The sequence below is a fragment of the Vidua chalybeata genome, chromosome 1 (assembly GCF_026979565.1).
Source record: "Vidua chalybeata isolate OUT-0048 chromosome 1, bVidCha1 merged haplotype, whole genome shotgun sequence".
NCBI classification, from domain to species: domain Eukaryota; kingdom Metazoa; phylum Chordata; class Aves; order Passeriformes; family Viduidae; genus Vidua; species Vidua chalybeata.
Window position 1 is genome coordinate 64369798 of NC_071530.1, and position 12404 is coordinate 64382201.

General features: G+C 41.2%; 1 protein-coding gene across 9 annotated transcripts in view; it reads right to left on the reverse strand.

Moving 5' to 3' along the window:
- Window positions 1-12404, reverse strand: part of ATXN1 (ataxin 1) — a 223385-nt gene that overhangs the window by 82186 nt on the left and 128795 nt on the right. For all 9 annotated transcript variants that reach the window (XM_053956556.1, XM_053956566.1, XM_053956528.1 and 6 more), the window contains one exon: window positions 2719-2842. The gene's annotated coding sequence lies outside the window, so the exon portion shown is untranslated. The remainder of the gene's footprint in view (window positions 1-2718; window positions 2843-12404) is intronic.

The window sequence follows — 12404 nt, forward strand, 5'->3', positions numbered from 1 at the left end:
GCAATGGAAAAAAAATAATGTGAAGAAATGCCTGCGAGTGAGGAACATGAAGAGTTTATTCATTGCTCCTGTTAGAATGTGTTTGTGCTTGTGTGGCTAGCACTCCAAAAAAGCTGTGGCATATGTTTGCAGGCTGGAAAAAAAAAAACCTCAGGATACCTACATCCTACCAGAAAATTACAAAACCATATGCTGGAATACACAAGGTACCCTCTGGCAAGAGCAAAGGAGCCTTGTCTTGCTTCATTTTTACCCTTACTAAAATAAACGTTCCTCCTTAACGAACCCTCCTGACATCCCTTTTTCTCTCCCAGAAGTGGAATATGGACTTGATTTGTACAAGCACTGCTATTCCAGAAATGCTTTTCATCCAAATGAAGAGAGCAGGAAAAAGGAAGCAAGAAATTTGTACTGTTTAGTAAACAGGCAGTTTCTAGGTGGATACAAGACACTGGTCTCAATTTACTGCACCCCTCCCTCCTCACACCCCGCTTCCTCTGAAATTTGCCTGGGTGGCAGAAGGAGGCAGCAGAAGGGAAGAGAACAGCTACCACTTGCAGTGGGAAAGGTTTGATCATTTTCCTCACATCATAACATGACGACACCCTGCAAACAGGGGAGAGAGAGCAATATTTTTCAATAAAATCACTGTATGCCAGTATTTCCTTTCAGGAGAAACACTGTACCTCCTCACCTCTGATATTCCTGTCTCCCTAAGAGGTTAAAGGAAAGAGGAGAGGAGGAGCCTAACTGACTGCCTCCTTCTTGCAGCAGTGTCCTCCAAGCAGAAGCCAGGTGACGAAATACAGTCTCAAGGAACTGCTAAAAAGCTCTCCATCACCTACAAATGATTCCTCAAAAGGAACCAGTCCTGGATGCCAGGGTAGGAGCAGTTCTCAAGAACACTTTTTCCCATCCATACCTAGTGAGAAGAGTGCTGCTTTTTCTGCACTAATCCAGGCTTCCTGAGTATAATCAGGGTTTTGGCACCACAGTAGCAGAACATCACACTGTGCTTTAAGTGGGCTGATTTTAAACCGTTTAGGAGAGGGCAGAATGTAATGATCACACTGACAGCATCTTCAACAGGTATTCCATCCCCTGCAATGGCTGATGATTGCCTCTTTCAGTTTACCTGGCAGATCTGGCACACCACATACCTTACAGGATGCAGGGGATGCTCTTCTCCATGTGAGGTGGTGCTGCTGTTGCAATCAGTGGAGGTGATTGCAACATCTTAAACAAACATCTCCTATTATCCCAACAGCTCTACATGCTAGGATGGTTGTTTATTATTATTATTATTATTATTATTATTATTATTATTATTATTATTAGTTAAGGCTATCCTCTCCTGTTCTAGGATGCCAGCATGCAAAGTAAGTTCTTATGGTTTTAAAGAAGTCTTTCGAAGTGTGGGAATAAGCTGATATGGCCACGCCTTCTTGGGTATATGGACTGTGAGAAGCTCCACATCTCAGAGGCCCCTTATTCATCTTAATGAGCTACTAACTTGGCAGCTTAGTGGTAACTAGAGTAAGTAAAAATTCCAAATGTTGGCTTTGTTAACTATAGATCAAAGCAGGTGGGAATGGCAAGAGATGACAAAAAAATTCAAGTGTCTCCTCTAATATTTATTTTGCAGCTGATTCTTGGGAAAACAGCACCACTTAGACTGTCTCAATCTGCTTCCCGAAGCCTGAACCCAAAGGGAAAAGCAGAGCAAAGGAGGGAGCTAGCAGGCATGCCAGAAAATATATTTATATTTACTACATTAATGGAAAATGCACAAACTAGTTTGGTTGAACTGGAAGAATCTGCAGCTTGTTTTATCACTAATAACATCTTGAAGGACCACTGCATACTCTGGGCATAAGAATTAAATATTAACTTGCCTAACTTGGAAATCCCCATGGTTCTTTCTTAAGAAAAAAAATAAGGATTATTCTAAAACCTGGCAGGCAGAGAACTCTTGTTTTCCTCTTTTTGTGAAAATGTTTACATTTGATCTGCATGTTTGCCCATTTCAACCCAGAAAAGCAGTGGGCTTCATAAGAAAAAACAATGAACATAAAAATATTCATGCTTTCTCTTTAGCCATCCCTCATGGGAATATTTTCTTTTATTAATACCACAGCTGAATCAAGGTCTCAGTTGAGTGACTATGTTTCCCTTGGAAAGGTGTGCTACTCCAATTCCCATGAACACAAACCTCTAAGAGGAGCATTTGTACTGGAAACACTCAAACTAATATAACAAACTGACCAACAAGAGTTTGGAATACTAGAAATAACTACAACAATAACTACATTTGCATTCCTCTAATTTGAAAGTGGTCAAATAATTTCAACCATTGTGCAAAAGCATGCATAAAACTCCTGAATCTGACCTGTAGATTCATGAATCCATAGTATTTTTCATTCTTGTTAGGCTACAGAGTCACATGGCCTTCCAGTGCAGGCTCACATATTTCACTAAAAAGCAATAGCAGTATGACAAATAACTGTAGCAGTCCAAGGAAAAGAAGCCCACCATCTTTCCTTAGATAACACTAGTCTTCTCTTAAACCCATTAAAAAAAAAAAAAAAAAAAAGAGGGAGAGAAATTCAACTCTTTGGTGCTCAGTGCATCACAGGGAAGAGACCAAACAGTACAGGGCAGATACTATCTCCCAAAAGACACAATTGGAAGTATTTGTTATCACTGCTAGGAACTCACAACATTCACTTTGTTCTTCTTCAGGGAATTCTGGATTATCCTTTAGCATGAAGATTTTTCAGAAGCTGCTGGATTGATCACAGGTCCTCACTGGCTTTCCTCTTTCAAATAAAGTAAGGTAGAGCTGTAAAACAAAAGCAAAACCAAATAAGAAAGGAAAGCAAGGAACAAAGAGAGGAAAATCCATAGAGCTGTTTAACAAATGAGCAATTGACTCCTACATCTCCTTGAAGCAAATGCATTTTTAATGAGCTCCCAAGATGGAGATTCCAGAACAGAGTGAGTGTGTGGCAAGTACTGATCTAGGATAGGAAGAGCCATTTTCTCTGTACATATTATTACACAAAATTAAAACCCAGTTCAGAATTGCTGAAGCAGATACATAATTAAAATAATTCTTGGATACTTCTGTTGCTGTAACAAGAGAAAGAAAAAACTACTTGGAATTGCTGTTTAGAAAAGTGTCTGCAAACAAAGTCTACAATGTGCAGAGAGATCCACACAGGAAGATTTTTGTTCTCAATTAACTCCTCTAGAGGAATAGAAACACCTATCTATTTCAATGGTTATCTGCAATATTATAACAGAGGAGTACTGAATCCAAAAATACACACACACATGTTCTTGCTGTCCCTCAGTAGGAAGTATTTTTAATATTTGAGATTTTTAATATTGTGTGGTTCTTTCATTGATTTTTTGGACAAAATTTAACTGTGGACCAACTCTTAATTTTATTTTTTTTTACCTACTACACAAGGTATCAGACTGTCCTCAGCCTTTTTATTGGGATCGGAGGAAATTGCTGGGTTTCGTTTTTATGTGAACCCCACACAGAATACTTAAAATGAAGTGTATATTCCCACAGGCCCCACATTGAACATTTTTTTCCTTGAGCCAGGTTCCCATGGTCTCCTTGTGCTTCCCAAATTCTTAGTTTCACTTTGTGTCACCAACATTTCCTACCTCCTTAAATATTTCACACGTCACTTCAGATTTGTGCACATGGATCCCATTATGGTAGAATAATATGTTTTATCCCTTATGGTAGAATCCATGTCCTTGAATCAAAAAGAAGTGCAGGACCAAACTCTACACCTTAGTAGACTGTGCAAACTCTCTTCATTTGTTGGAGGAAACAAGGCAATCCAGAAAATTATTCATTTATTCATTATTATTCAAGCATCTGGTTTAGGACAGAATGATTCACTCTCTAGAAAGATCTGGTTCTCTCCATAAAGTGAGTCTAGACACTGAGCTCAGATTAGATGGCTACATATGAATGCAGATGAATCTCACATTATGTGAAGGCAGGAAACAAGTCAGACAGATGGACAAGTGCAGTTCATGGGTGAAGAGCAGAGGGAAGACAATGCAATGATAAAAAATGTTGCTATTCAAAAGACGTTTACACCTATGACTGGTTTAGTTGAACACACAAAGCAACAACAACAAAACCTTCCAAAGCCCAAAGCAGTATCTGCCCAGCTGATCCAGTTTTGGTGTATGACTACTGGATTTACTGGCTCAGGCTCAGCCCTCATGGAGCAGCATCTGTAATCCTGCATCCAGCTGGCTGGGACTTGGGCAGGCACCTGGCAATGGTGATGACCACTAGTCTCAAGGTACATGTGTCTTTGTCCTCTCCCTGATGGACTGTAGCAATGCAAGACACCTATTACAAAAATCTTCCAAGTTTAAGACACAGTAGTTTCTTTGGAACTACAACTCCTGTGTGACAGAGGCACTGCTACCTCAAGAGCCTTCAGACACTCAGGCCCTGGCTATACTTCCAAGACTTTGGTCAGCAACTTCTCTCTTCTACTGAAGTGGGACTCTGCTGCTTATCTGACAGAGACACACCATCAGACATGGTCTCACAAGATTTTTAACTTTAGAAAGCAGACCAAAGAGAGAAAAATAACACAGACCTTAAAAACAAAAAACAAAACCAACCCCCCAAAAAACTTGAAACCTTGCTTAAAATCAAACCAATTTATTTTCAAGCCATTTATTTTTTTCTTTCAATTATGAGACTCTCACAATTTAAAAACCTCCATCTCAGCTCAAAATACTCAAACCATTTTGCTTCTAAGTGTTAAAATGAAAGATTTCAGCATTTGCAAATTATTTACGTTTTTTTTTTTTTTCCCAATAATTTGGCAACCCTCAAAACTGCAATTTTTAATCCTTATCTCTTGTCATTTAGTGTTCGGGGGAACCTTCAATTGGAGTCCAAATGACTATGAGAAAATATTTAACTTTTCCAACAAAAATAGATGGCTTCCAATTATTTTTAGTAAGAGCAGAGAAGTTTACTCCTTGCAAACTCCTGCTTGAATAGACTCCTGTGAGCCTCCTTGGAGAGTCAGCTCTGTGTAACTCTGGGCTGACACCCACCACATTCAGTGACTAAGTCCTTCCACTAACTTCAATAAGTGGGATTAGGATTTTGATTCTGTTCAAGTTAGCAAGGCTCCAACTGCCCAAATCAAGGGTTTGATCACTGAATCAGGAGCGAGGCTGCTTGCTAGCTATGCAGTGACCTTGCTGTCAGCCTGGAACATGTCTTGCAGACCCCAGTGCAGGGACACAGGAACAGGCCACAAGCAGCACCTGTGCAACACAGCGCAGTGGTGGTACTCTGGGGCAGATACTTTCTCCATGCATTCACATTTCACAGGAAAGATGACATGAAGCAAGGTAGCTTACACCTCAGGCAAAAAAAGGGGCCAGAGACCTTGTATTTACCACAGGGTGCCTTTGTACCATGCACACAGCCAGTTGTTATGGAGCAGATTATGCACTATAAATTCACACGCTAGTTTAATTTACTACAACTTGCTCACTTGACCTTACCCACAGGCACTTCACTCTGTGAGGGCCAAGTTATGTCTGCTTGCAAATGTTCCCAGGCACTTTTATGCTTAAGATTTAAAGATAGCATAGCACAAAATTCAGGATGCATGGAGAGATGCTGCTTCTTGAAGCACAACCCTCACCCGAAGAGCAGAGCATTCAGTCCCTAATTGGGACAATCTTTCTGCTATGCAGATCTGATGGGTTCTGATGACATGCTCTTCATGGAACATGTAAAGCAGTCATAACTTGGAGGGACCCGCAGACAAAGCTGGTTTGCAGTGCAATTAGGTCCTAACCAGAGTTTGTGACTGAAGTTTCAACATGATCGACAAATCATTATCACGTACACGGTTACCGATCACATCTCCGCTATAAATGGGAAGCGTTACCAAGGAAGCTGTTTTTCCTGGTCCCACAGCATTATGGTTACTCAAATATCACAGCATAGCCCTGTCTTCAAGAGATAAAAAGGACACTGTGCTGACAGATTAGAAGTGTAATTGAGACATGAACAGATCTCAAATCAAAGAGCATAGAAGTACTTCTCAGGAGTATTTTGAGACTAAAATTGGACCCCAGGGCAATCAGCAAATAAGGACTGTAGTACAAGCAAGCAACTGCAAATTGGCAAAACCTGAAAACCAGAAGTTGGCTACCTGCAATATCCTGTATTTATTCCAAGAAAAGGTCATGCTCCCCCATTTTGCTTTGAAGATCAGGCAGTGAGAGAGTACCATTTTACTAGTCCTTTCCTGCAGGTTTTTAATTGTCATCCCTTGCTCTCTTGCATGATGTAATTCGGTTTCCCTAATTCACAAATCAGCATAAGCTAATAAAACTGTTTAAGAGACAGCAGCCTTGTGCCCAAGTTGTTTCGTTGTTCGCTATTATCCCTCAACTAATCCTTCAACTCAAATAAAACCATAATTCATTTCCTGCTTTATTCTCCCTCTACATGAAATAGTTTTAGACAGGTTCAATCCTGCCTCACCGCAAATGGGAAAGGCGAGGCTTTATCTTCCTGGAGCGTGCATGATTTCAATTACCTAATGTGTGTATCATCTATCATGTCAGGAAAAATCTTCTAAATTATTTTCAACAGGTTTAGCTGACTTTACACAACGAGAAAAGATTCTAATGTAAATTAAAAAACAAACAAACAAACAAAAACCAAAAAACACCCAACAACAACAAACCACCCAAAAACCCCAAAACCACCAAGAATTTACTATCTTTTAGATTGCCAGTTAATAAAAGCTTCTCTACATCAGCCATGCCAAATTTTGCCCATCTGAAAGTCTTCTGACATTTTGTCCAGTGTATAAAGGCTGCTGCTGATGTTCTGCTAGTGTAAAAATTACTTAAATCCCAATTATGCCTACTTTAATACTATGGTGAAGCAATATCACCTTAGGGCAATAGGAGTTTTGTTTGCATAAAGCAGGAAGGCAGCACTCTGATTTCTGTTTAGCATCTATTCCTCATCTGAAGCTTGATCCTACAAGGCTTTGTCATGTAAACAAACATCTCCCATGGCTTTGCATGTGGTCCACAGTGAAATGCCCAACTTCACAAGATATTACACTCCCTTTGTGCAGGGTGAATAACTGTATCTAGGTGCATGGGAACAGTAAATCAAGTTGTTAGCACTTTGCATATCCTGCAGGTCCTAAACCAGAAAAACAGGATGCAGATCATGGGGCTCAGACAAGGAAGCAATCCATCCTGCCCCACAATTTGTAGCAGAGGGAAGAACATTTATGTTGCCTTCTCCAGTTCTGTGAACATGGAACATCCCAGCCCAGCACATCTTTCCTGTGTGAAAAGCATCTCCAAGCATACTCAGAGGGAAAATGCAGGACAGGAACATCTACCTGTGAACAGCACAGAGACAGGAGCAGCACACGAGGCTGAAAGGGCAAGGATGCAGCTCCAGTGCAGGAGCCACTACTGAAGATGGCCACTGATTGTGCACAACTAATGTTAGCTGTGAGTCATCTAGAAATCGGTGTCCCAATTTCTAGATTTAATCTAGAATTAATCTAAAGACCATCATTCATCATTGCTTCACCCACAGCAGGTATTTTTCATTACTTAAGGCTCAGGTAAACCACCCCTCATTTTAGCATCAGCCTATGCAAAAAGACTGATAGCTTTTGGCCATACTCATTGCACTCATCTGCCCTTCCAAACCTCTTCATCTGGAAACCATGGAAGTAACTTTGCCCCCAGAGCTGTCTCCACTGCTCTTGTTACCCATTCCCTAACCTCAACACCTCTGAACAAGTGGTTGGAAAACAGATGAAGGTTCATCACCGCAGTTGTACTTGGGAAAAAATGCCCAACAGCTCAAATTCACACTCTCCATTTACATGAAGCCTAATAACAACACAAACACAAATCTAACTAGGATCTCAGAGACATCACTTTTACACAAATAACAGCAATCACAACCATACTCCTTATTTATACTTCACTAACACCCAGTTTTTCCAAAAAAGGCATGAGGTTAGACTGTGCCTAGCCTAATTGTGCTTAGCAATTGTGCTTGATTAAGTGGGCTCAGTTTCCAACTTCCACCTGATTTTCCCCCAGAAAGAGAGTGCAGCATAAGGTATTAAAATAGCAAGTCACGAGGTGGGCTGTGGGTGCAACACACAATGCCACCAGGTGAAAACTAAGAGGAGCTTGTTCAGGTTGTTTTGTCTAAGCAAGAACAGTGCAGAACCACAAGAAAAAAAATACCTCATAAGTATCTCCTATCAGATGTCAATGATGTACTTCTTAATAAAAATCCATCACCTTATTCACATCAGCACCCCCTATTTGCCACTTTTTTATGGCTATCAAAGCAGGAATACTGGTGGGCACGGGAGGGGGTGGGGAAATTTCAACACAGATCTACATTTCTCTTAGGATGCCAACTTTCTTCATTCTCATACAGAGGTTTAAAGTGAAAACAACTCTGTTGCCTGCGTGCTTGTAACACAGTCATTTCTACAGGTCTTAGGAGCAGAAGAGATTGAGAAAAGAATGCAAATGGTCCATAATAATTCAGGCTGAGAGCCAGTAATGTTGAACAGATATAAGCAATAAAAATAACCACTCTGGATGCTTCTGTTACATGACAAAAATATTTCTCTTTTTCTTTTATGGAAGCAATTATGCAAAAAATGCAGCTCAGCCCTGAGTGGAGACAATGAGCCTCCTGCATATTTGAAGAACTGCAGCGCCCTATTAACTTGCTACAGATGAGAGCAAGCTCAAGGGCCTTCATGACATGTACAGACACCTCTCATACAATGGCCACAGCTATCCTGCAAAGATGGTGCTGAAAGAAGAATCCAAATGATGTGAGTTGCAAACGGTAGCAGTGCCAAAAGCAATGGCTGAGATTCTGTTTAATTGCAGTTATTTTAAGTAGCCAGAGACAAAACTTCCTGAAGATTGTTAATGCTACAACCCAGAAAACCAGAGAAGAGCCTTGATCTCTGGTGGCAGCAGTGATTCCACGAGAAGCCCACAGTACCAACGCCCTAGTGTCGATAAGATTTGAGTTTGGGCCATGGCCTTTGCCTCACTGGATTCAGCCACAGGTGCCCAGAGCTACTGATCTGCTACTTACACAAAGTTTTCAGGGAGCAGCTTCCCCATCTCGTCTACCTGTGCAGTACGCAGGGCTGAGGAGGACCTGACTTACACCAGCTGCCAGGCTGGGGGACACACACGGGCGCAAGCACGAACAATGCCATCACATGAGCTTGGCCTGCTTACGAAGCCAGCCCAAAACACACCCTTAACCTTCTCCCCATTTCCAGCGCCGCCACGTCTTCTGTGCTGATGCAACATGATACGGAGCTGGAAAACAAAGGCACTATTGACCAACTTTTTTGCAGGATTAAGATGACTATGCTGGCTTACAACAAAGATTTCAATGATTTCGACACCGAGCGCTAAGTAACAGGAATACGGCTTGGCAGTAATTCCAGAGATTACCTGTTGAAACATTAATGACAAACATCTTTTGATGTGGGCTGCTTTATGTGGTGCAAAAGGCAGCGCTGTAATTATGCATTTCCTTTCTATGAATCTAGTATTTAACAGTAAAGCATTACTGGGGGGGCTGCACACGTGTATGTTTGTGCACGTGTGTGTGTGTGTGTGTGTGCGTGTGTGTGTGTGTGTGTGTGTGACAGGAAATACTCCACAGCTGAGCCTGCAATTTACCAGGGTGGCGGCACGTAGTAAATCTGCAACAAGGGAGCTCAGCCGTTTCATTCATCCTGCAGCAAGCAGAGGGCTAAAACAATTGCCACGCTTAAGACAAATGTCAGTGTGAGTCATACCAGCCGGAGCGCAAACATGTTTGCTGTCGGGTGAGTCAGAATATCACATCATGAATTCACAAATCCTCCTATAAATAATAATTTCTGAAATTGTTGCATTTCTTTAATACAATGGAATTTTATGTACGATGCCAAATCTATAAAGGCTTTCCTGACTACAAAGAAAATGTTTTTTCTCCTATTCCCCTTTGCTTCTTATTGCGTCTATCTGCCTACAGTAGTAAGTTGTCTGCAGTACCTGAATTGGTAATTGCATTGATTCACACTCAGGAAAATGCAAGCATGGCTCAAAATAGGTCCAAACGAGAGACAGTCCCCGTCCCCCTAAAATAAAATATAACTAAATATAAGCAGTAGGACCTCTCACTGGATATGCTTTCTACATGTTTTCTGATGTCGTAATTCTGACAAGCTTTAGCATGTTCAGCATTCAGAGAAAAAGAACGTCATGCTGGCATGAGACACAGAGCAGCTGAGAAAAGGGGTGAGAAATGCTGGAGAAGTGGTGAGAGAGGCCAGGGCAGCATGGTGCACGTGAGCAAGGAGGGACTGTGCCTGCACTGTGCTCCACAGTTTGTGCACCCACAGCTACAGCACCGTCCCTGCTTCAGGGAGTGCTCAGCCTTAATACAGCGTGCAGAGACCATTCCTCCCCACGAATACCACATACCTGGTAACAAAATTAATCCACTGTAATAATTGGCAATGATTATCCTTGACTGCCTCTAGTTCAGGAAAGTATCTGAATCAGAAGTTATGCAAGTGCCTTTTGAAATAGGGCTGAACTCCAGGATATGATCAAATTTATGCAAGAGAGTCCCAATAAAGTTATGTGTCATGACTGTGAGCAAGGGGGGGAAAAGTGTTTTGGGTAAGGTTTTGGGGGGGTATTTCTAACTTGATTTTCAGTTGGAAATTTATTCTTATCTTACATGAAAGGGAATTCATACACATATAAATCTTCTTACATCAAATCAAGATTGCTTTCGTCTAATTGTTTTGTGGAATAACCACTCAGAAGTTCATTTCTGTTATCTTTCTCAAGCAAAATAAAAGGCCTTTTAGAAAAATTTTATTGCTAAAACAATGAAATTCTCCTGGGAATGACTTCGTTATGGAAATCAAGTGACAGTTTCTTTTATCTAGCCAGGCAGCAAGTCTGCATTTATAAAAGGCATTCTATGCACGAAGTACAGTGAGTAGGAGGACATGAAAATGCTATTTTTAAACTAGATTTCAGCGTTCCTCCCATACAGATTTCCTGGAATAATAACAGCAACAACAATAATGATAATTAATAATGCCAAAAAAGGACTATCATCTTAAAGGTGAGTGGCATGTGAGGAAGCAAATTGCAGTTAAGGACTTGTAAGATTTAGGGACAAATATAAGGTTCTTTCAAATAAACTGGCATTGTGCCATGAATTTTGCAGGATTTGAGATTTGCCCCCCAAAATTTCATACTGCAATTTTTTTTTTAAAAAGGCAATAAATTAAAATTATGTGCAGCTTATGCTGCATGTCTACCATTTGTTTTCTTGCAGCAATTGTTATTTTCAGAAACACCACTAAATGAGAAGTTAACTGTGGAGCTGATGCTATCAGTGTTCTGGGTAAGTGACCATGGCAGTTTTTGGAGCTGGGAAAGAAAGGGGGAAAAAACCCTGAGAAAATCCAGGGCCAAGCAATGTTTTCAACTGCAACAAGAATAAGGGTACAATGCAGACTTTGACCCAAAGCTTCAAAGAAGACACTGTAAAGATCCTCTTCTGCTTTGCCGACCTCTGGACCTGTCTCTCAGGACACTCACAGAGCAAAGACATTGAATTAACAAATACAGAGAAAGTGTGGGTCAAATCCTTCATCTCTGCCAGGAATACCTGTCTCCACCATGCTTGGAGTGCAGTTTTCCAAGGGCAGAAGTTAGCCACGATTACCAGAAGATTGTCACTCAATTGTGCTATTGTCTACCAGTGGTAATTAGAATAACCAAGAACACAAATAAGAATAAGAAAAATGAATGAAAGTGAGCAGGCAGTAACAAAACGCCGAAGTGCAACGTTCGACCCGCTGGAGCGCTGGCACTTGAGAGTAACCCCACCACTAGGAAGCCCCCATTTCCCATGAGATGATAGCAAGGCAGAGAAATCACACACGCTGTCTGTCCCTCTCTTGCACTCAGCAGCTCTAACACAGACACACGTTGTAGTCTGGCACTGACTCATGTTTCAAACTTGGGAGCACCCCCCAAGACACTTGCCTGCACACAACCCCTGCTCATCCCCTGGCTCATGCTGGTGCTATGCGGTACCAACCTTGTCCAAGTGATTTTCATCCATGTTTTTAATCCAGTGCAAACCCCTCAACAGCAGTAGCATGAAACGTGGAGAAGCAGTCTTGGCATGCTACCAGCCCAGTGAAAAATCTGCCACCTAGCTAAAACAGGTATGGTCTCTTTCTGGAAAATATTATTTAAAGACC